This window comes from Numida meleagris, chromosome 5, assembly GCF_002078875.1.
Source record: "Numida meleagris isolate 19003 breed g44 Domestic line chromosome 5, NumMel1.0, whole genome shotgun sequence".
Lineage (NCBI taxonomy): Eukaryota > Metazoa > Chordata > Aves > Galliformes > Numididae > Numida > Numida meleagris.
The window spans coordinates 60,092,343-60,115,010 of NC_034413.1; the positions used below are offsets into that span (position 1 = coordinate 60,092,343).

At 44.6% G+C, this 22,668-nt stretch overlaps 1 protein-coding gene across 4 annotated transcripts in view; it reads left to right on the forward strand.

Annotated features, from left to right (window-relative positions):
• The window catches only part of GLI2 (GLI family zinc finger 2), a 185,973-nt gene continuing 164,280 nt past the window's right edge, over positions 976–22,668 (forward strand). For 2 of the 4 annotated variants that reach the window (XM_021398985.1, XM_021398990.1), the window contains exon 1: positions 5,575–5,938. The gene's annotated coding sequence lies outside the window, so the exon portion shown is untranslated. Of the gene's footprint in view, positions 1,085–5,573; positions 5,939–22,668 lie in introns of those variants that run through there. The other 2 variants (XM_021398987.1, XM_021398991.1) reach the window with 2 other exon arrangements.

A 22,668-nucleotide genomic window follows, 5' to 3' on the forward strand; every position in this document is an offset into this window, starting at 1 on the left:
TATATTTATTTATCAGTTGCATCATATATTAAAGCTCCAGGCTATGCAGAATAAGAGGCAGAAGAGAAATATTAGAGGTATACATATGAAAATACTAAAGCCTACACTTCCTGGAAATAATACATAAATGTCATTTGCTGACAGAAAAACAGATTGTTGTAAAAGGAACTCCAGAAATGACCTGACATCAGAATCACAATTTCCTGTGTCACAGGTTAGTGAGAAATTGCTTCTTTACAGCCTAACAATTCAAGGAATAATGACCTAACATTGTTCCACTGTGAATTGGGGCCAAGAGATATATTTTTGCAGGTAGCAACAAATAAGAACAAACCTTGCAAAGAAGTAGAGTGCATAAATCCTAAAGCACACTGGAGAATTCACTGGTTTTGACATAAGCAATCTATAAACAATATAACTGATTTGAAATATATTAGGCATGATTGCAAACATTACTTGTCTCTTCAGCAAAAATTGTCTGGACCTCTGTGGGCAGTAGCATATGAGGGCTATTATTTAGGGATTCAAGGCCCTTCTGATTTCAAGTGTTGATATCACTCGTGTTTTTTCACCAGATGTAACGGAAATTCACATCGATTTGATAGAATTTCTGGACATCTCATGCTGTTCAGCTATCAGTTTCGTATAACTGTGTCTGCATTTTTTTTTTTGTTCATCATCATCAACATTAGTTAAGATTTACAGAGAAGGATGGGTATGTTGGTTGCCTGAGTTGAGATAACTCACAGACATCTGATTTTCAAAGAATGCAGACTATCTCTGTCTGAAAATTTGAGTACAGAATGATAGGAGCCCTGTCCAGAAATCTTAGCAGGTATACAACTTTACCTTTTGTTCTGCAACCTTTAGAGAAGTCTGGAGAGAGGAGCCCTCAGTACACAAGAACTCTAAGATATGGATACTATGGACATATTCTTGTTTCTAAACTTTTTATTTCTTTACAGCCTCCGGAAACAGGACTGGTGCAGTAGTCCATGTTTTTGCTGAAACGTCATCTAGAAGATTCGCAATTCCTCTGAAAGACTTAGGAAAAGTGAAAAAGTGACTTCCAAAAGCAGATAAGGTGAGCTATTTTCAAATGCTTTATGTACTCTGAAAGTGAAGGTGGAAGAAAGAACTCTGAGCTCTGACAAAACAGTTCTTCCTAAGACAGCACTATCTAGTAGCCCGAATTTTGGTCTAAGAATTGGGATTTGTTTTCCAGCCTTATCAGGGACTCTTTATCTGGCTTTGCTTGAGATAAGCGTGGGACACTCTAATTAAATTTATGGAACTGTAAAGGTTAAATGGATAAAGATTTTTGGTGGTGGGAAAGCCCAAAGTAAGTTTTTTCCTTTTTCTATAATCAATGGCCGCCATAGATAATGTTTTAATAGCCCTAAAATCACAGCAGGTTAATGAAAATTATCAGTGTATATACAAATTTTCTCTTCCGTCTCTGAAGTGAATGGTCATTTTCATTTCCCCAATGAATTCAAGTACAGATTTCAACAAGCCTAGTTCTTATGAACTTCTTATGAAGTTTTGCTTTCTGTACCTTGCCTAACTCAGCTCTTCATGCAATGCCACATAAAGGGACCCAGTTACCATTTTGTACATCCTACTCCCTGCCCTCATCTCCTCCTAAGGAGACAACACACTCTGATTAGCCCTGGGGAAAAAACTTGTCTATCACAACGTGCCACTTCTTGTCTACAGCTGGAAACTCTCTGAGAGTTTCCAGACCTGAACTTTTCATCTTAAACTTTCTATAGTTTGGGTGCTGGATCTTGGAGTTCCTTCTCTTAGGGAAAATTTGATTTTCTGTGTCAGATCTGAAGCACTCCTCACACTTTGGGAGCAGGTCAGGTCTGACTTTTCTTGAAAGCTGTGGGGAACACACGGGCTCTCTGCATTTTGAAGAAGCTTTTGTCCTTCAGCCAAGACAGGTAGGGGATGGCATCTGTGTTTCACATTCACGGAGAATGCATGTTCAGATGGTTTGCTTTTACCATTTTACAAGCAGTACTTTCAGTGTCTGTAGTCATGTGAATCAAGTCCTGTTTTAGTAGGACACTGCAGTTTGTTTAAGATTTAATAAGCTCTTGCATGCTCTCTGTAATGAGAGGCAGGCTTCCAGGCTGTTTTTGTAGCGAATAAAAGTACTGCCTCATTTACTAATGTAGCATGGAAGTAACCCTTTATAAACACAAAAAAAACTTGACAGAAGTTTATGGTATCTGCTCAGTATTCCTGATGCGGCAGAGATTAAACCTGGCAAGAATTGACCCTTCCAGTGGAAGGAAAAAGAGAGAAAAAGCTATCAGAAAATTAGCACTGATTACTTTCTTGGATATTGGGCTTAAAAGTATTGGGTTTAATCAAAATGTACAATGCAGGAAAATGGCATCTGCCTCAAGGAACTTCCCACTGAAGCTTTAAACAAGAGACAACACATACACTAAGGCAGATAGGAATCAAAGCTGCATATCATCCCGATGAGTATTGTCTCACTGCACTCAGTTACGATTTCCCCCAGGTAAGAGGGCTACTTTGAAAAAAAAAATGAAGGCAATGTGTTGTGCCAAAAAATATTCCCCATTCTCCTAGCAAATTCTGAGCCAGCATTGTACACAAAGTTCTTAATTTATTGAATCTCATTTAAATTAGTCATATTCTAGAGTCATGAAGATGCATTCAGACTCTGTGCTATGTCATTGACCCCAGAGCTGATACAGCTGTTTAAATCAGGGCAGAACTGATCAAGTGCTACTTTCCACTTGGACTTAAACCAGATGCCATAAAGATATGAGTTGCATGAAATGTAATTTTAGGCCTCTAGCTCCTAGTGATCATCCTATATGTAATTATTGCCTTCTTTTTAAAAAAGATGTGTATTTAAAGCAATTTTTTTTTTCTGGTAGCTTCTATCTATGTATATCCTTTGGAATACTCAATTGGGCTTTTTAATTTATTATGAGGATCTAGGAAGATTTATAGAAATAAATCTTATAGATATGTGCAGAACAGAGCGGAGCATCCCCCATTGGTTTTTCAGCTGTTTTCTTTAAATATTTTATTTAATTAAAAAAAAAAAGAAATTACAGTCTTCCTTCAGAACCAAACCAAACATTTTAAAAGCCCCATTTGTTCCCCGTTTTGAGCTGGTCTAGCTTCCCCCGTGGTTAATCGTCTTCGTTCCACTGACCTAATGGAAGTGGGACAAACCCCAGATCAGCAATCGCAGAGCAGGCGGTATGTCATCTTTTATTATTGAGAAGGCTTTTTCTTTTCTTTTCTTTTTTTTTTAAATTATGATCGAAACCCCATTTCCTTAGTCCAGAACTTTTCTGAATGTATCCTCTATGCCCATACACTCATGCTACAGCAAGGTATAGTAACTGTGCATTGTCACATATCTTTAAATCCTTACTTGGTTTCACCCCCATCAAGCCGTACAAGAGCAGAGAGAAGACCAGAGGGAAGAGCTGCACTTTGACCCCTTGTTCATATTTTGATTCTTTTATGTATACCAAATGTCAGTCATTCTGTCATCTATTTAATCTCAGACACCTATGGAAGATTAAGAGAGGGCAGTTCAATGAGCAGAGCAGGAGAGGGAAGGACGATGAGCTACAGCGGTCAGATAATGTAAAAGCCAACTGGAGGTTCTCAAAGAGCCCCAGCCGTCACCTGCCATCATCCTGCTACAAAAAGGAGGAGCTTCCCCCAGGCTTAAAAATCATCTTTTTCTGAAGGATTTGCACATATGAATTCTAGAAAGAAAAGCAGTCCTTCTCAACTACAGAACTGCTCTGAATTAATCCATTATTTCCTTCTTCTGATTTTAAAAATGTTCTTGGCCAACAGTCTAGATGTGTATATATTCTAGTAACTGCAGCAAGAATTTAAGACATATCTTGTGTACCATTGTTCTCCAGCAGTTCCTGATCCATCCAAAAGCCTCTTATTCTATCCCACCCCTCGGGCTGGCAGGTCGTCCTCCCCCAGTGAAGTACCTGGGTGCACAAGTGCGCTTTGTTTGCTGAGATCAAAGGCTTGGTTTGTTCCTACTCCTGGTAGTAACCAAAACCCCTCTCTCTCCGTGGTGGAGCGCTCTTCAGCAATGAAACCCCTTGCAGTACAAAATCCTCCATCCACGTGGGGAAAGGTTGCATTTCTGGCCCAGCACGGGCTGCATGTGTGCCATGGTGGGAAGGAGGAACTTCCGATGAGATAGTGGGTGCATGCTGATGCTAGTCTTGGACAAAAAAAAAAAAAAAAAAAAAAAAAAAGTTGTAATGCTGGTGATTGGCGAATTAACCTGTTGCCTTGTCTCCCTGGGCTATCTGCATGGAATAAATGGTGTTTTGGGGTGCATGGGGATCCAGTTGTCACTCTCAAACATTAGCCTTCTAATGCCATCCAACAAAATGACGTTTGGACGAGATGATCTTAGTGGTCTTTTCCAACCTTAATGATTCTGTGAGCAAAGAGGTGTTCAAGCACTCAGACAGAAGGCACTATAATTAGTAGCAGGTATTTAGAATTTAAATTGTGGTATCGAGCTCGGGGTCCGGTCGGATTGTGTTTTGCACAGAAAGGTTTCCGAGGGGCATAAAGCTCATTCTCTACTTGCCCAGACCTGGGCTGTGTGTCGGGCAAATCCGCTGGCAAATGTTAACAGTGCCCAAGGGACTGAAAGCGAAGCTGGGGGCTGATGTGGCATGCGGTTGCCATGGAACTGGACATAACCCTGCTGGAGTCGGATACCCTGATGGTCCGGCGAGTTTCAGCTTGCTGTAGGGTACAGCACGGCGACCCTCCCTAGCAGCATCTGGTTGTGTTTTAAACTTTTGATAAATTCCATAGCCAAAGAAATCAAAACAAATCAAGTAACGAGCCCCGTCTGGCCAAGGTCCAAGTTAAAACTGCTGCATTCCTTGTTGGTATTAACATTAATGCACCACATCAGTGCAAAAGTGAAGATATTTGGGGATGGGAGAAGGGTAGCTTTAGGGAATATTTTCCTCTCCTTGCAACCCTGCTCCCAAAAGACAAGGATTAAACAAAGTAACGTGCTCTGGCCAGGTTAGTCACTGTGCTTAGGGAGCAATCTTTAACGAACGCTTCTCCCAGGGCAGACGTTCCAAGGGCCAGGCCCGGGTTACAGCCGCGGAGATGTTCGGAACACAAAGTGGAGGAGGAAAAAAGAGCTGGAGAAACGCACCCCGAGCTCCATCCCGCCCCTGCGCGGGTGCGTCCGCATGAGGCCAAAGTTTTGTTGTTCGGGGTTCTGCGTGTGTTATTTTGGTCTGCTTTCCCCGAAGAAGAGGGATTTGGGGGGTTTTGCTGCAGATGCCCTCCAGCTGAGCGGGGGTGGGAGAATCCCGTACCGAACCGCTGCGGTTTGCTCAGGGGAGGGGGCACAGAAAGGGGCGGGGGGGACAGAGAGGGGATCCGGAGAGGTCCTCTACTCCCACACCGAAAGGGTGCGAAGGTTTTCATTCTCCTTTATTATTTTCAAAGGGAGGAGGGAGAAAACACAAACCCTGCAGCCAGTCTTTCTCCCATGAAAGCGCTCCAGGCTCTTCCCCGCAAGCCGCCGAACTTCAGCCTGCGTGCGTGCATATATTTATTTATATACGTGCGAGTGTGCGCGCCGCGTCCCGCGATGGGCTGACGGGCAGCGGGAGCTCCGCGGGCCGCCCCCGGCCTCCCCGCACGGCTCCGCGGGGCCGCTCCGCATCGGCGCCGCGCTCCGCTCCGCCGCAGCTTTTGGCGAGGAGCGGAGAGAGGGGAGAGGCACAAAAGGGAAGGACGGAGGGAAAGTCCCTCCCACGCCCCCCTCCCCCAAGTTTATGATGGGGGTCCGGAGGAGTAGCTCTGCTCCGCAGCAACCGCTCGCCTGCTGAAAACTTGCTGCTCCGCTTTTTGGGTAAAGTTGATGCTTATTGTGTCTTTTCATTGTGCTTTTTTAGGTTTTGTTGTTGGGTTGGTGGTTTTTCTTCTCTCTTTTTTTTCTTCTCCTTTTCCGCCTCTCCTCCCGCTTTTGGCGGAGATGCTCCGCGCCGAAGCAGGGGCGTGGGGGGGTGACAATTTGGTGGGGGGGGCTCCTCTTTGTGTGGGGGTCGCACCCGTGCGTGTCTCCCCTCCCCCCCCTCCCACTTCACTGGTGAGCGGAGCGGAGCGCTGCGTGTCCGTCTGTCCGCTGTGCCCCCCCGGGGGGACCGCGTTCTCCGGGACCATTGTTTTTCCCGTGGGCTGCGGTGACCGTCCCCGCACCGGGGACCGCCTGGCCCGGCCCCGGAGCTCCTCATGGCCACCCCTGCGTTCGCGTTCTCGTTATTTTAATTTTATTAACTTATCCCCCCCCCCAGCCCCCCCTCCCGGGAGGGGCAATCTTTCGACAAGTATATTTGCCGAGGAATTTAAAAAATTCCCTGCTGCAACTTGATCCCTGTGTGATGAGGAGCGGCTCGGAGAGACCCGGACTCCAATCCTATTAAGGACTTAGGGAGTTGAGAGTTTTTTCCCCGGGACTCGGTGGCTTTAAAACAATCGGGGAGGAAGGGAGGGAGATGGGCTCATTTAGATGCCTTTTCTGCCTGAAGTGATTGCCGTCATTTCCTGGGAAACCTGACTTCTGGAGGGTAGGGGCTCGGGGTGGTTTAGCAGCGGTCCTGCCCCCTCTTTTGCGATGGGTACGGGATTTTATTTTATTTTTTGCTCATTGCAGCCAGGCCTTAGAAACTTATTGGGATGGCTCTGCGCTGTGCTCTGCATGTCCCGGGAGCTGTGCGCAACCCAACCCAACCTGGGTCGGCCTTTGGTACCCGGCTGTGAGCGAGCAGATGTCCCGGAGTGGCAGAACCGCGGAGCTGCCCCCCAACTCGCGCCTTATTATAAATACCCACGTGTTCCATGCGGTTCCAGCCACTGCGAACTTGTATGCCCACCTTTGTGCTTGGATAGATTAGCATCTCACTGGTGTGTCGCGTTCGTTGCTTTTACAGATAAAGGGAGTAGCTGTAAAACTTTGTCTGCCCCCTGCCATACCTGTTATTAATTATTTATTGCAACTGAGGTTCTCGGGATGAACAAGGATTTGGAAGTAGACGTGCGACTAGCATGCTCCATAAAAGAGCATTTCAACAGATATCGTATTGGCATGCACTGTGCAGTCGGTGCCAAAAAAGTAAAGTAAATAAGCCATGAAATTCAAAATATACAGAAGTGGAATAGAGTGATTTGTTGTGAGATTGATTCAGTCTGGTTGTTCTAGCTACCTGCCTTTCAAAAAGAAAAAGAAAAAAGTTCTAAGGTCTCAACCGAACTCACTTAGCTAAAAAAAGGAGCCTTAAGTGCAATCTGTACTGCGCGTTCACCTGGAAAAGAGGGTGTGCTAAATAAGTGCTCCTGCTCCCGGGATGTTTGAGTTGCGTGGTACTCACGGCGTGCAGCGGCTGCCGCTGGTGAATTGGTTCGGTTCAGCGTTCCTGAGGGGTGGATACGGTGATTTATATTGTGGCTGGGACTGCAGGAAATGTCGACACCTGTCAACCTTTGAATTGCAGTAAAAATACTGTATTGAAGGTTACGGCAAAACCGACAACTTTTAAGAAGTGCATGAAATTCATTATGGTTTTTCCACTCTAAACAACTCTTGGGAATGTGTTGTTTGACTGAAAACATGACCCATCCATAGTACTAAGAGTGCTCGATCTGAAGATGAACTGATCTCTGTGGGTCTTTGTACGTCCCGGCCTCTGTGTATGTTTGTGGAAGAGCTAATCTGTAAAGCAAGGTGAGGTAAGATTCACTTGAGCTTAAATGTTGTTATTGCTTAAAGTATGCGGCTTTGAAGTGCCCAGAAATGCAACTGCTGTTCTTCAGAGAAAAACAGATCTCGAGGACTGTTTCCAACTTCCTTTCAGTGTCTTTTTTTTCAGTGTGTCAAAGGGGATGTATACAGATGGACAAATACTGTTTGTGTTAGGTCATTCATTTAGAGAAAAATTAGAGCCGTAGAGGAATTTGAGCTGGAGGCATATGCCAGTATAAATCTGGCGTACTTTCAATGAAGCTACTCCAGATTATACTTGTGTAAAAGAAAACAGAACTTGACCTCAGATATCCAATACACAGCAGCCTGCATTCCCCAGCGTCACACTGAATACTGCAGTCACATTTGGATAAGAACTCTATTTTTGGCGGCATAATGGTATATAGTGATCAGGATTTGGTGTCCTTTTAAAAGCAATTGGAATTCTTATGGCAAAAGATCACTTTTTTACTCTGGTTTCTGTGATTTTAATGCCATAAAAGGCTCACACCGTAATGTACCCTAAAGTGACGTGTTTGCAGAGAAGCTGTAGGGGCTCTGGGGCAACAGGACCAGCTGTGTAGGGGAAGGGTTATATATGATCACTTCAACATTATATAAGTTCAAAATGTGTGGGGTTTTTTCGTGTGTGTGTGATCCTGATAAGCTTCTGTTTAGATAAAGTTCGACTTTTTAAAGGAGTTTTCCAGTCTTCTGTCCCCATCGTTCTTTGATTAAGGACATGGTAGAACATCTGCCCTGATCTCATGAACATTAACCCTCATTCTGTGCCTGTAAGGAGGACGCCCGGTCAGCTGCTGCCTCCCTTGGGGCTGGTGGCCTACTGTACTGCCGTTGTTTGCCCTGTAGTCTGAAAGGTACACAAATACTTCATGCTTTTGTACTCGGAGAAGTGCTCTGTTCAGAGGGAAGTTTCCAGTGCAGATTAGCGGAGGCAGTGGATTCAGTAAGCAATCACCAAAATCTGTATGTATTTGTGCAGCAAACACCTATCTATTGCTTCACCACAAAGCCTCCACTTAATAATCTGGCCAAGGATTTCAAGGCAGCCAGATTTTTTCAAAGCAGCTACTTAGGGACATTAGATGTGACTATAGCATCAAACTAATTAGTTGCCACTCCATTCCTATGAAGCTTCCAGGGCTTTATAGAAATGCAATATTTGCACTTCTCACTTGCTGCTGAGACATTGAGGTTAAGCAGCCTCTGCTTTTTTTTGTCTGCTCTCATACTGATGGGAAAGATTCCAGCGCATTGTTCGAGTGCTGCGCAGCCCCCTTGTATACCTGGGTAAATATTTTAAACAGTTGTGCATTTGGACAACTTGCCACAAAGCATTAAGTGGTATTTAGGGTTTGCTGCTGTTTGCTCCAGAGCTGTTCCCAAGGCCTTTTCAAAGAAAAGGGAAACAACAGGAGGTATTCAGGAATTAATGAAAACAACGCTAAATGAAATGATAGCAATGAGCAACAAATTCTGGTATGAGGAACTTGGAGAAGGCATTGTGTTAGAGGGAAGCACTGCACGTGTGCATGTGTGTATATGTACACGTCTGTCGGTGCATGCAGAGTGCACGGTGCTTGACCCATGTGTACAGCTGATCCTATATAAGAAATCTTACAGAAATTCACTGATCTGGTGCCTGAGTGGTGAGGATTGGATCTTGCATGGCAACCTCCAAAGCTGGAGAGGCCACAACTTTATATCTTTTCCGACTGGGATAACTGTGATCAAATGACTGCATCACCAGATCCAATTTTCTGCAGGCCAGCTCCAGTTGGAAGCAAATACTCACGATGCGCTGTGCAGGAGAGGCCGCAGAACTTCTCATTCATACTCTACTGCTGCTAAACCACACTCAGTTCCCTTTAAGTTCTTCATGTACTCAAATGCTAAAATGTGCTACAGCAAAGTTGTTACCCTGTAATTCAAAAATTAGGAGCATTAAAAGTTATATTGGATTTGTGAGTCTTCAGTATCACTGAAAAAGAGGTCTTGGTGCCTGGAAGAGGACATCCAAATTAGAAAACACGTATGAAAATAGGTTCCTTTGAGTCCCCGTTGTGCTCAGGGGAAGCATCTGTGGCACTGCCACTGGGCACAGCCGCCCCAACACACCACTGCCCAACACACCACTGCATCCTTTGCCATCCTTACGCTGTTATTTGAGCTTGGCTGTCACCTTACTGCAATTATAAATATTCCAAGAGAAAACAATGCGAATTAGAACTGTAGGTACCAGGATCTTTGTCCTGGATGTATTTCTTTTTACTTTCTAAGTGTTCTTTTTCATATGAAAAGAGTTTAGCAGCTTTATCCTTATTCAAGGCTTTTCTTTTTGTATCTGCTGGGGAGAAAACCATTAATTTTGTGGAATGGTGAGAGTAAGCCTTAAGCTGTCTTTGACATTTTAGTTTAACTTGAATAGGTTAATTTTTTTTTTTTTTTTAAAGAAAACAAGTTGGTGGGAAGTGTGTTTTAACTGTGTGCGCCCGATTTCGACCATTAGCATGAGAAAAAAAGTTTTAGTGCATTTACTATTGTATTGAATGAAGAGTTCCAACAGTCAGGAAAAAGAAAGTAAAAGGCTGTAAAGAAATGATGGTCTATTCAGATTATTCAGCAGCCCAGAGCTCTGGTCATCTGCCTCTGAAATCTGGGATCGGGATATCACTTTTATCTTCCTGTGCCTTTCTCTCGCCTTTTTCACATGTTCACTTTTGTCAAGGTTTATTGATCACGTTTTCTTCTCTGCAAATCTGTGGAAAATTTAATGAACCAAAAACAACAGAGAAATAAAAGGAACTTTTTATTCACTAGCACTAGATTGAATTTAGTTCTATAGCCGCCACCCTCTCGCCTCCCATGTGCGTCATTGTGCCGCTCCTGCGGCACTTACAGTACGTTACAGTGGGGATGGATGGCCGTGTTATTAATTCTGTTCCGGGGAAAAGTTTGTTTAATGTGTGTGAGATGTTACAGCAAATCCATCCCTGCTGTTTGTCTCTTCTCTGCCCTCCTGGCTTTCGGATTCTTGACTGTGTTGCTCCTACCGCTAAATACCTCAAAGTGTGTATTCCGCAGAGCATTTCCCTCTGCAAGAATGAAATGTATTTGCTGCCTAGCAATTAAACCCAAATTTAAATGATTGCAGATTAGTAGCAGTTATTTACAATCCCGATTGTTTTGGTGCTGTGATCCTTGTTCATTACACATCTGCTTTGCCATGGTGCTGCCCCAGAGCGCTTTGTGATGCAAATGCTTTTGTTAACTCACAAATAGTTTCAGTATCTAGATCATCTCAGGTGACATACTTCAGTCTCTTCTTTTTCTCCCAGATGGACTTAAAAAGCTGTAATTAAATGTGGCTTCCAGTATGATTAAGCATTGCTAACATTTTCCCTGGAATGATTTACTTGAACTCTGCCACTTTCTGAACCTGTCACTGGAAGATTTTTAAATAAAGACCTTTTTAACATGAATAAGCATAGGGAAATGAGTTAAAACTGAGCATGTATGTGCCTGAAAGATGTCTTGTGCGTTTTTGGACTCTGGAGAACTTCACTGCTACTCTAAGTTCAAGACTCAGGGGAAGGAAACTGGAGTCCTGTACAATAGTCCCAAACACTCCAATAGTAAGCATCAGTGCTGATGCTTCTAAGGGATGAGCTAAAAGCCACAGAAGGGCACCTGTATCAGAGCTTGCAATTTCAGATGCGAGGATGGCACACCTGTGACTGCATCTGCTTTTTCTGCATACCAAGTGTCAATCCCTCCTGTAGGAACGTGCACCTGCAATTTCAGACTGCCTCTAAATCCAGCAAAAGGACTTTGTGCCCAGCAGGATGCATCCTACTGGGAAAATCTGGGCTCCTGTTTATAAAAAAGAGTAATAAAAAAGACTTTTTATGTCCTGTGAAATGTGGGATTTTGCTGTAGATAATTCATTCAGATGAAACTAATGAGATCTCCTTGGAGGAACAGGCCTTCTTTGGGACGTAGTGCTGCAAAGTGGAAGGTGGTGTGGGTCTAGTCCCCTGGTAACAGGCTCTTTGTGGTCACTGTCCCTCACCCATAACCACACGGTGACAAACATCCCCGGTGTGGGGCTGCCTGGTGCCCCCCATGCTCCACAAGGGATGCTCAGCTGCACAGCTGAATTCCTGCAAGAGCAGTGGAAAAAACTTCCAGTGTTACAAATGCCATTCAGATGCATAGGAGATGCCTTAATATCACAGCTCAGTGGCTTGTATTCATTACTGGGAACTTTAAATATCGTGACTCTGGACATTAAATCCTTTTTTTCCTTTAAACATCCGAAATATTTAATAATCATGTTCTTCTGGAGCAAGGAGGTCACCTAGAAGTTGTTGAACTCTATGTGAAGCACATTGATTCAGTTACTAAAATTAATTGAGAAAGCCTTGAAAACATCCCACTGAATTTCTTTTCAGTTTGGGAAGCAGCATCCCTATCTCAACTCAGTCTATTGCTTCATACTGACTTGTGGAGTCCTCCTATTAGAGCCCCTTGTATCAAGCTTTCCTAAAAGCAAGGTCTGTTGATTGCTCCGTTGTTAAAAGAGCATCAGTTCCCAGCGCTAAGATAGCGCCTTTCAGAGCAGTCCTTAGCAATGCCTCATTGTGCAGCGGACAATGCAATAAGTCAGACAGGACTTTCTGAGCCACCTCTGTAAGGAACTGTAAGGGCTACTGAAGTACACTTGTGTTAAGTTGAATTGATTGAAATTTAATGGCTGTTAGTAGCTATGAATGGTAATGATTTCCTAGAGTATCTTCACCATGCTTGACATTAATAACAGGAGAGTGTGTTCGTGTGATGCCAGCGTGTTACTCATTTTTAAAGATGCTTTCTCCCAGCCTTCTTTCACATAATTTAGTTGTTTTGATGCTTAAAAAAAAAAAAAAAAAGGAAAAAAAAAAAAAAAAGAACCACCTTGGGCTTTGAGGAGCCCGTACATCTTGTCTACATAATTTTGTGCCCATGATTTTTATTTTTTCCAATTCCGATATAAATCAGACCACAATACAGTGAGAGTGATGAATTTGTTTTACACGCCATCATGAATTAATGCTATGCAAATTGAAGCTTTGCAGGTGCCATGATTTACTTAATAATTTCAAGTTGTAATGTTTAAGCTCATTCATTATGTTTGAGTGAAAAAACACGGCGCGTTCATATTTTTAAACGTGAAATGTGAGATTTGTGTGCGTTTGCTATGTGTAGTTGCTGTGTAAGCACATTTGATGGCTAAGAAAGAATCAATCAGTGTTTGCATTCGGCATCTTATTCCTGTAGATGTTACCGAGACATTTCAAAGAGAATAATCAAATATTTGTGTGTAAGGGAGAGGAAGATGCTGGTAAAACGTCTTTCAGGGCTTATGGAAAAGCAGAAAACTGCCAGAGCAAAGTTTTTTTTTCTGCCTAAAATACATGTTTAAAAAAGCAGCTTGGTATGGTTTTCCTGGGCAAAGTGGCCTTTATTTGATCCCACAAGGCTTGCTGTGAGCTGCTCCCCAATCTGCATTCTGCGCCGTGCGTTGGGGATGAGCAGGGGAGCTGGTGGGAGCTATGGGCGTCCCAGGTCAGAGGTGAACGCCAATGGGATCGCAGGGTTTTCAGGCTTTGATATCATTCTTAGTGCGCTTCCCAAAGGCTAAGGACAAGGGGGAGAAAGTTTGACACATAAATACATCTTGAATCTCTGAAGATAAGAATAGATTTTGACTTTATTTCTCAAAAAATTGAGGTCACTGTGGTCTGATGACAGGCTGAAAAGCCCATCACTCAATCTTTTTTCCTATTTTTTTACTTTTTTTTTTTCCCAAATGAACAGAGGGAGCTGATTTTTGATACATTGTATGTGTTAAGTCAGTGACAGCATATTCAGGTTTAGAAATCTGTGGACCTGGGGTCAAGGCTCAACATCAGCGTCGGGGCCTCCCTGCCCAGGTAGTAAGAATATTACCGAGTGTGCCACAAAAGAATGAAATCTCTTAAATTTGCTAACACACATGAATTAAAAGTGCAGCATTTCGAAAAGTGTTTGCTATACACAACAGCACCATGAGTTTCCGTGACTTCTCCAGCCATTAGTGATGCAAGTTGATTCACAGCAAGATTGTCCCCAGCCCCACTGTCCAGGAGCAGAGTGCTGCAGTAATTCTGAAAACTTTTCCTTTTGCTGGGTGTGTTCTTGAAGAACTTAGAGGCGAAATAAATCCTGATGTGCCATTCCAGAAGTTGCCATTAGTTGGGTGTTAAAGGGCCTTTTGGGAAGTGGTGCACAGTGTATGTACCGTGATCAAGTTAATTATGTTGCTTTGGCAACCACAGCTTTGGTATTTCCTGACTAGGGCTTGCTGATGGAATCATATTCCAATACCTGGCATCATCAACGCTAAAAATCTCTTGTAAAATCAGGTCATATTTGTATTTAAAAAAAAAAAAAAAGGGCTGAAAAAAGAGAGATGGAACTTTTTGGATGGTGTTAAAAATCACTATTTTGTAGTTAAATGCAGGTTTTCTGTTGAAATAAGTATTTAATCAGAATTTAAAAATATATCTTGATTGCAAGGAATGCTGTAGCAGTACAGCTGGTTTTCCAGTAGGCTCCAAGTGATGGTTTTAAAATTCCTTTTGCAGAGAATTTCAGTATTTTGAGGTTTTGCTCCAATTCGCAACAAGTCAGATTTGGAAATTTAAAATTCCTTTGTAGACTGAAGTGACTGTACTCCTAACTTTGCTCTTCCTTTCTCAAAACTTTAATGGAATATAGGGCTGCGTGCATTATGTGTGTTCCTAAACCATGAATAATTGTTTGGCCTTTGTTTTATTGTGTTTGTTGTTGGGGTCTTTTCCCCACTTAAAGAAAAGAGAATTAAGGGCAAACCATTGCACATATTGTGGTTGCATTGTCTCGGTAAACCTAAGAAACTTCCTTGCTGCAGCACTCTTACGTCTCTGTTCTCTGTTCAAGAAAAAGTTCTTTCTTCTTCTGCATTTTACTCCCAGGCCCCTGGTGGGGTTTGCTAAAATTTAAACTATGCTTTGGGCTTACTCTGAGAACTCCACTGGTGCTGGAGGTGAGTTCATCTGTCTGGGACAAAGCACATGGGGTGGTGAATGGCAGGTCTGGATCCGCATCGAGGGGACGGGGATGGAGCGTGCGAGGTGAGAGATCCTCCTCCTTTACTTTCCAGAGGGCATTTCCAGTGGTGCAGGTGGCAGAGGGATCTTTGCCAAGGCATTCACTTCCTTTAATCTCTTCCCAGGGTAGAGATACCCAAAAGCAAGATGCCATCCAAGCCGTTGGAGAGGGGAGATCGTAGAATCGCAGAACGGCTTAGATTGGAGAGGACCTTAAAGATCATCCATTTCCATCCTCCCTGCTGTCGGCAGGGTTGCCATCTACTAGATCAGGCCTCCCAGGGCCCCATCCAACCTGACACTGAGCACCTCCAGGGATGGGCAAGGCCTTTTTGGTGGAGGAACCTGCTGACAGTGAGCCGGAGCCATGCTGGGCTGCCAGTTCTGGGCTGGTTTCTCTCAGGTCCCCACACAACGTGATGACTTGCTGGGGAGGCACGGCCTCAGATGAGGCTGGAAATAGTTAGTGCATTGGGCACGGTCAGATGCTGACGTGCTCCAGCTGTCAGGCTGAAGGACAGAGATGCAGTAATGTGGGACCCATTGTCCTGGCCATCTTGGTGTCCTCATCTGCTGCTGAAGATTCAGCTTTGCAGCCAAGGGGGGACATGCTGGGTTCAACCCCCTTCCTATCACTGCTGCGTATGGAATAACAGGAAGGTTTAGGGGGTTTACCAGGAGTTCCATGGAGATGAGGTGAAAAAGTGGACTGCTCAAGATGTCCTCTTCAGAGTGCCTTTTCCATCCTTTGGCTGCTTTCTCCCGGCTTGCTGTGCCTGGATTTTGTGCCTCCTGTAAGGAAGGGCGGGCAGCTAGGTTTTTTTGTGTATTATTTTTCCCCTCTTGCTACATGACGTTACTCAGTGGGATGAGGTCTGTGCTTCCCACAAGCCAGGCAGCATGTCTTCTGGGAGCACTACATCACACGGCCCCACAGCCTCCCCCACAGACTGGACCGTGAGCGTCAGTGCAGTGGTTCAAGCCAAGTGCCCAGGTGCTCTTTCTCTGGCTGAGTGCTGTGAATGTCACACCTCTCCTCAACTCAGCATCTACTCTGTTTCAACATTTCCTGTGAGCTAATGGAGTTTAGGCATCATCAGTTTCTCCGTCTCTCTCTGGGGGCTGCAGGTTTCTGGACACCCTTAAGGTGGAGTTTTAAGGTCACTGGTGGTGCTTTTAGGTCACAGAATTGCAGTGCCCTGTCTTCTCGCCAGCTTATCAAATGACTAATTAGCTCTTATATTGCTGTAGTTATCTTTTGCTCTAGCTTTGGTTCAGCTCTGCGAGGTGAAGCCTGCTAAGAGAAAACACCGGCAAATGATTTGATTGGAAACTTAGAAGTGGATGTGGTCAGGAGCTTTCACCATATGAGCAATTGCTTGTGTCTGTCCTCATCTGTGTACCTAATTCATCCGTGTATATTAAGGCATTCATCACAGCACAAAAACAGCTTTTACCATGCCCCCTCTAACATGCTCAGAAGTAGAAACTTGGACAGCGCAAATCTCTGTGTGCATCACAGCAACATTAACCCACTTTATTTCCCACTTTTCTCAGGTGTTGGTGGCATCTGGTTGCGACAGATGCTCTATGATAAAGCCTTCAGATCAACATGCCTTTGGAGATATCAGTGCTCTGTGTTGGTACTTGCAGACTGCTGTATCCAAATACTCTTCTTTAATTGTCTTATTAAGGAGAGAATTAAGCTCTGTGCTTTGACTGTTTTGGTGCCAGTGATCCTTATTGCAGGCTTTGGCACGGCACCGCATTGTGTTTTAAAGAGACAGCATCACTTAATGATGTGGGAATTGAGTTGGAGGATAAAATCCGCTGAGAACAATGGCTGACTGAGTACGGTACGTAAAATCTGATTTTATGTTCTTCCCTCCAGACTATTAGGTGGGGGGTTCAGCTCAAATGCCTGTGATGATTTCAGAAATAAAAAGCAGAAGTTCTCACTGCTGCCAGACCACAGGCTCCTCAGCGCCAGACTTGCAGACGAATGTCACATGTTGCTGTATGTTTTGAAAGCGTACCATGTGTTATTCTTTAGCTGTCTCAGTCCTCCTCCCAGCTATATAATCTTCTCCCCAGTCAACCTCACAGAATAACTTCTAATGAAATGAGCGTTCCTCTCTCCCCCTCCCGTGCAGACTTGGGCTCTGTTTCCCCATACCTATCACCTCATATGAAGCTCTCTCCCTTCAAACTTGCAGCAGTGATTTCAACTGGACTCAGTGTAACTGCCCCTCATGCTTTAAATCAGGCACTTTAGATGTATTTCAGTATTTCAGCTTGTATTGTGAGTTGGGATCAGGAGCTCACCAGTTATCAAACATACGGTTAAAAATGTTGTGAGTTGAGTATGATGTGTTTCAGTTTTACTCAGCTGTGGGTCTAGATAGCAAACACTTGCCATTAGAATTGCTGTTTCCAGAAACAATTTTTTATGCTCCTCCTTTTCTACTGTCTTGGATTAATGCTTCCTCCAGCTAATGACAGGACTGGACATGTAAACTAGATTAGAGCATAGTGTGAATAGTACAAGCTGAAAATGCTGGCGTCTCTTGTCGTAGTCTGTGAGATCGCAAGAAGCAAACTGAAAGCCACCAGAAAAATTAACCCAAGACCCTTGGGTCCCTCCTATTATGAGAGTGGCTCCCAGAGAGTTTGCCTCTGCAAGGTCCTTACTGCCTGTAAAACCAGAAAATACCACAGCCGTGCCATCTGCGGCAGTGGGACATCTCTTCTGCTGTTTGCAGTGCCAGCATCATGGTGGCAGAAGAAGAGGTGACACTGCAGCCTGGCACTGTGCTGCTGTGGGTGGCAAAGGTGTGGGGTGCTTGCTGTGGGAGCAGCTCCTGGGGCTGCCAGCTGCAGGAGGGCTGCTCCTGATTCCAGCAGAGACGAAGGGCAGACAGTGCTTTCACCCAGCAACTCTATTAAGTTTGGCTTACACTGCCAGGAGTGGGTATTCCACAGCCCCTGCATCCAGTAGTTCTCTGAGCCCCACTGCTGTAGGCAGTGCTCCTGCAGCCAAACTTGGTGCAGGCTGTGCCAACTGATGTCCCAGCCTGCAGGCATGCCGGCCATACTGTGCACTGGATCAGTTCCCATTCTATTTCTTTTAAAACCCTAGATTTCTGTCCTTGTTGAAAGGCTGGATCCCAGCCGGTGTCTTGGGTGTCAGGCTTGGAATTCTCTCTTCTGGAGAAAGGAGTGATTTATTAGCTTCCTCTGAAAACTGGACGAGAATAGAAAGTTCGTGTTTCATGTTTAGGTGTAATTGCGAATGCAATGGTTGAATGATGAGGTGCACAGTGTTCAGAAGGAAAGCTGACACCATTCCATTCAAGTGCTGGGTTTCCACCTGGCTGTGGCTGTGTTGGATCAATCTGATGAGCCCCACCGTAACTGGGACCTCAGTTCTCACTGCGTCCTTGGATTTAGTGGGGGCTCAAACTGGGCGCAGCTGCTAGGTGTGCTGTAGTGGCAGAAATACTGATGCGACGTGGCAAGGGCACATCAGCCTAAGGGACAGCAAGCACAGTGTCCTGCCCAGCTGAGATATTTAGCCTGTGTCTGTGGGGAAGAAGAAGATCCTGATCTCCCTTTGAGGATATCGCAGAAGAGACCCCCAGAGAACAGGGAAGAGATTGGGCTACAGTGGTGCGGGAGGGCAGTGTAGTATTGAACTAAAGAGGCAAGAGGAAACCTTGAGAAAACAGCCGTAATCGGTGCCTCTACTCACAAAACAAGTTATTAATTTATAAGTGACATTTTTTTGTTCAGGACTGAGTGTTGTTGATTGCAGCAAGGCTCTAACACTGCTTGATCTTAGGCTAGTGCTGCTCGCTGAGACAAGATAGGTAGGAGTTCATGCCATACCTGTAATTTAAAGGAATCTCAAGATAACTTTCCTCTCTGCTAACAACTGAATGCAGCTTTCCTCCACCGAGAGAGTCTGTGGATCAGTGTTGTGAGTACAATTCCCAGGCATCCAAAAAACTCAGAGCTGTGGTTTTAAGATGAGAAGTTGGAGCAGAAAACTGTTGTTCGTGTGGACAGGTCACCTACATCTGGCAGGGAGATTTGATGAGGAGTCAGCACAGCCACTGTTAGCACTAACCCACCCTTAGCATCTCACAGAATGGGTCTGAGCTCTCCAGAGTTCCTAAGAGCTCTGTCTCATCTTCTGGAGAAACCCCAGAGATAACAGCTTCCGAAATACTTCAAGGTGCAATGCTGCAGCTTGCCCTCTCTTCCCTGCTTCCCTGGGCAGCTGCAGGTACAGGTGTTGTGTAGGGCTGTTTGGAGCATGGTTGCAAGGCCAAAGGCATGAAGTCCTGAATCAGCATCTAACACCTCTTTCTAGAGGCAGGGGAGTAGGTGCCCAGGTGTTTTCACACAATAGGTATATGCAAGAGGGTAGCTTGACTTAGATCCTTGGAAATACGGGTAAATGTTGCAATTCTGACACCCTCATCAAGAGAGGACATTTGCTCTTCTTAACGCAGGTTCATAACAAAAGGTTCATGAGCAGTGACTGCTTTGGGATGTGGCGTGTGACTTAGAGGCTTTCTTTCAGCCCCCTTTATGTTACTGTTTTCCACCCATGTGCACCACTGTGAGCTGTTTATGGTAATGTGCTTAACAAGGAACTGTGCTCTGAAACCATCCAGAGCTTTTGCTAGAGAGAAGTGGCAGCTTGCTCTGCAGCTCCGTAAAGACAAGTGATATGTGTTGTGCAGTGTGCCTTGTTGGCATACCAGTATGTAGGGGCTGGTTGAGATAACTGCTATAAACTAGAAATCTTTAATGGGTTTGGGGCTTGCATTGCTGTGATGGACCTTACTTTTGTGGTGTTGTCATAGGAGGACATGAGAAGCTGCTTGAAGCAGATCTCCTTGATTTATGAAAGAAGTGGTTGTGAGTTTGGTTATTTCCCAAGGGGCTTTTCAGAAAGCAGTGCTTTCCCTGCCCTTTCCTTATCTGAGAGAGCCTTTTCTGGGGTCTGCAAAGCTCATCTTATCTTCTAGGGCACTTGGGGGACATAGATGTGTTACGGCTCTGGTTATCAGCAATGCCAGTGTGGATAATCACAGAAAGCAGAACTATTGCATTGTCATATGGGGAGATCATAGATTGTTTACAGTCTGTTTTTTGCCTTAAAGTCATTGATCTTCAGCAGACCAGCTAGTGCCCTAGAGAAGAGAAGGCTGGAATATGAAATCAGCAGCTCCCTGCTCTGCCAGACTTGTGGCGAGTGCAAAAGCATACTGAGCTCCCAGCCAGGCACAGCTTGCACTGCCTCTTGGCTCCTGTGAAGTTAAGGGACATGAAGAAGACTCAGAGAAACAGCCTCGCAGACAGCCCACTGGGGACAGGGGTAAATTCTGTTGGGGGAAAGAAGGGGCATCAGACACCAAACCTGTAGGAAACCAGTCTTCATTAGTTCTGCAACCTGTTGGACAACTTGCGTTGTTTTATTAACTTTTTATTACAGCAAAAGTGACTAGAATAAAAATAGTCTAGGTGCCAAGGGGATAAACAGTGAATTAAAAGGATTAAGGTCTGAAAGTTTTATTGCTTTTAGAATGATGTTATTAGATTTACTAGCTTAAGTTAAATTTACATGGCTGAATTACTTCTTAACCTAGTAATGAGTTTTGTGGAGAAAAACACATCTGTTTAGGTGTTTTAGAAGGACTTCATCCAGAGTATGTCACAACTCTTTAGGCTTTTATGGAGGTGTAGAGCAGCTATCCTTTCTGTTATAAGCTAAATGGTTGCTGACTTGGCATTTGATTCTTCTGCTGGTCGTCAGTGGGATCTGCACATGGTAGAAGAATTGAAAGCAGCTCTGGTAGTTTAGATAACAAGAGAATAATTCACAGTGCTATTTTAGTTATGTCAGAAACTGCAATATTTTAGAAAATTTTAGTGTTCTTAAACTCTTGAGAAGTTTTAAGATATATATATATATTTAACATATAAAGCCCAGTTGTATTCTAAAGACATCTAATGTCTTTAGATGACATGAGCTGATGACTGACAATGGCAGTGGCAATTCTATTTGAGCTCGCCCTCAATAAACTTCTCTCCTGACGCCTGACGACGTAGTCAAGTGCAGTAAATAACCATCGCTCTCCTGCCCAGTAAAAGGTCTCGGGTTTGCTGGAGTATGTGTGTTGGCTTCCTCTGAACCCACAGTGCTTGCGTGTGGCTCTTTCCCCCACAGCTCCTTGCACAGCACACTCGCATGTTGGACAGAGTCCAAATTTCCTCCCTCCTGGGGATTCCTTTGCTGTTAATTTAAGTGATGGCAAATGCAAACTTCTTGCCAGAGCTTGCTGTGTGTTTTTGGATGCTTTTTTTAGCTATTCCCTGAGGGGTCAGCTTTTGTCCTTCCTCACTGTACTGCTCTGCTTTAGGGAGAGAGGCCGTGAGCTGGAGCTGATAGGTCCCACCTGGCTTTGATAGTGCCTCTCACATGGCTTCAGAACATAAGCGCCTGTCACAGCTTTCAGAGACTTTTACTTTGCTGTTGTCTGTACAAAGCTGGGCTTATAATAATGTGTGTGTGTATGTAATCTTTATCTTAACAGCAGACCAAATCATTCTTGCCTGTAATAGTGCCTAGTTCATATTAGATAGTCTGCAGCAGTGTAACTTAGTAATTTTAAATGCTGAAAGGAAGTTAAAATTAGAAAAAAAGCTACTTTGTGTAACTATTGAAAGGTGATTTTCTCTTTAAATGTCCTGTGTTGAAGACGTGGGACAGAGTGAACATGTTGAAGAGAATCAAGTGCCTGTCTGCCCAAAGGTTTACAGGCTATCACCTCAAACTGGAAATAGCTTAGGCCGTGGTGTCACGCTCTGGCCAGCGCTTGGTGGCCACAGTCCCCTTGCAGCGATGAGCCATGAGCACACAGCGGCTGTGAAGGCCAGGGGTCCGCTCCTCTGTTTGAAGCTGTCACCTCCCTCCGAGGGGCCTGCCCTTGTCACTGGAGCGGGATTTGGCGCCTGCCCCAGCACCGAGCTCTGTTCCCCATGGTTATACTCTGGAGCCTCCAGCCTGCTGCGAGGCCTGTGCTTGCACAGCCGGGAGTCAGTTCAGTTGTGGTTTTACCCCTGTCAGCTATTTTCAGCAGTGCTCCTCTTATTTGTCCAGATGACTTTTCTGGAGGAAATGTGCAGTCGGATGTGTTCACAGGATGGGGAAGAACAGCGGCGGCTTTATGAAGACGCAGGTGTTGGAGGAATGTCATCCATTTGTGCTTCGTTTGCATTAGGCTTCTGCAGGATCCTGTGTTTTCTGTAACCATCCAAGGTGTTTTTAAAAGCAAAGAATTTGGCTTAGCACAGGAGTATGTAACCCCAGCCAGTGCGTAGGTGTGAAGGCCCTGGTGTGGTCTTCCATTTCCTGGTGGGTTGAAAGTCTCTGAGAAGGGCACCTTGTAGGCAACTGGAACAGATGGTGAGGGAGGGCTCCAGTGTGGCCTCCCAGATGGAGAGAGAGACTCCTGCGTGAGGGTGGGAGCAGTGTGGCAGGTAGACTTGGCATTTGGTGAAGTTGCTGGATGACGTGTGAAGAGCATTCAAACAGCAGCACAGCATTTCAAAATAGGATTCAAGTAAGCAAAGCAC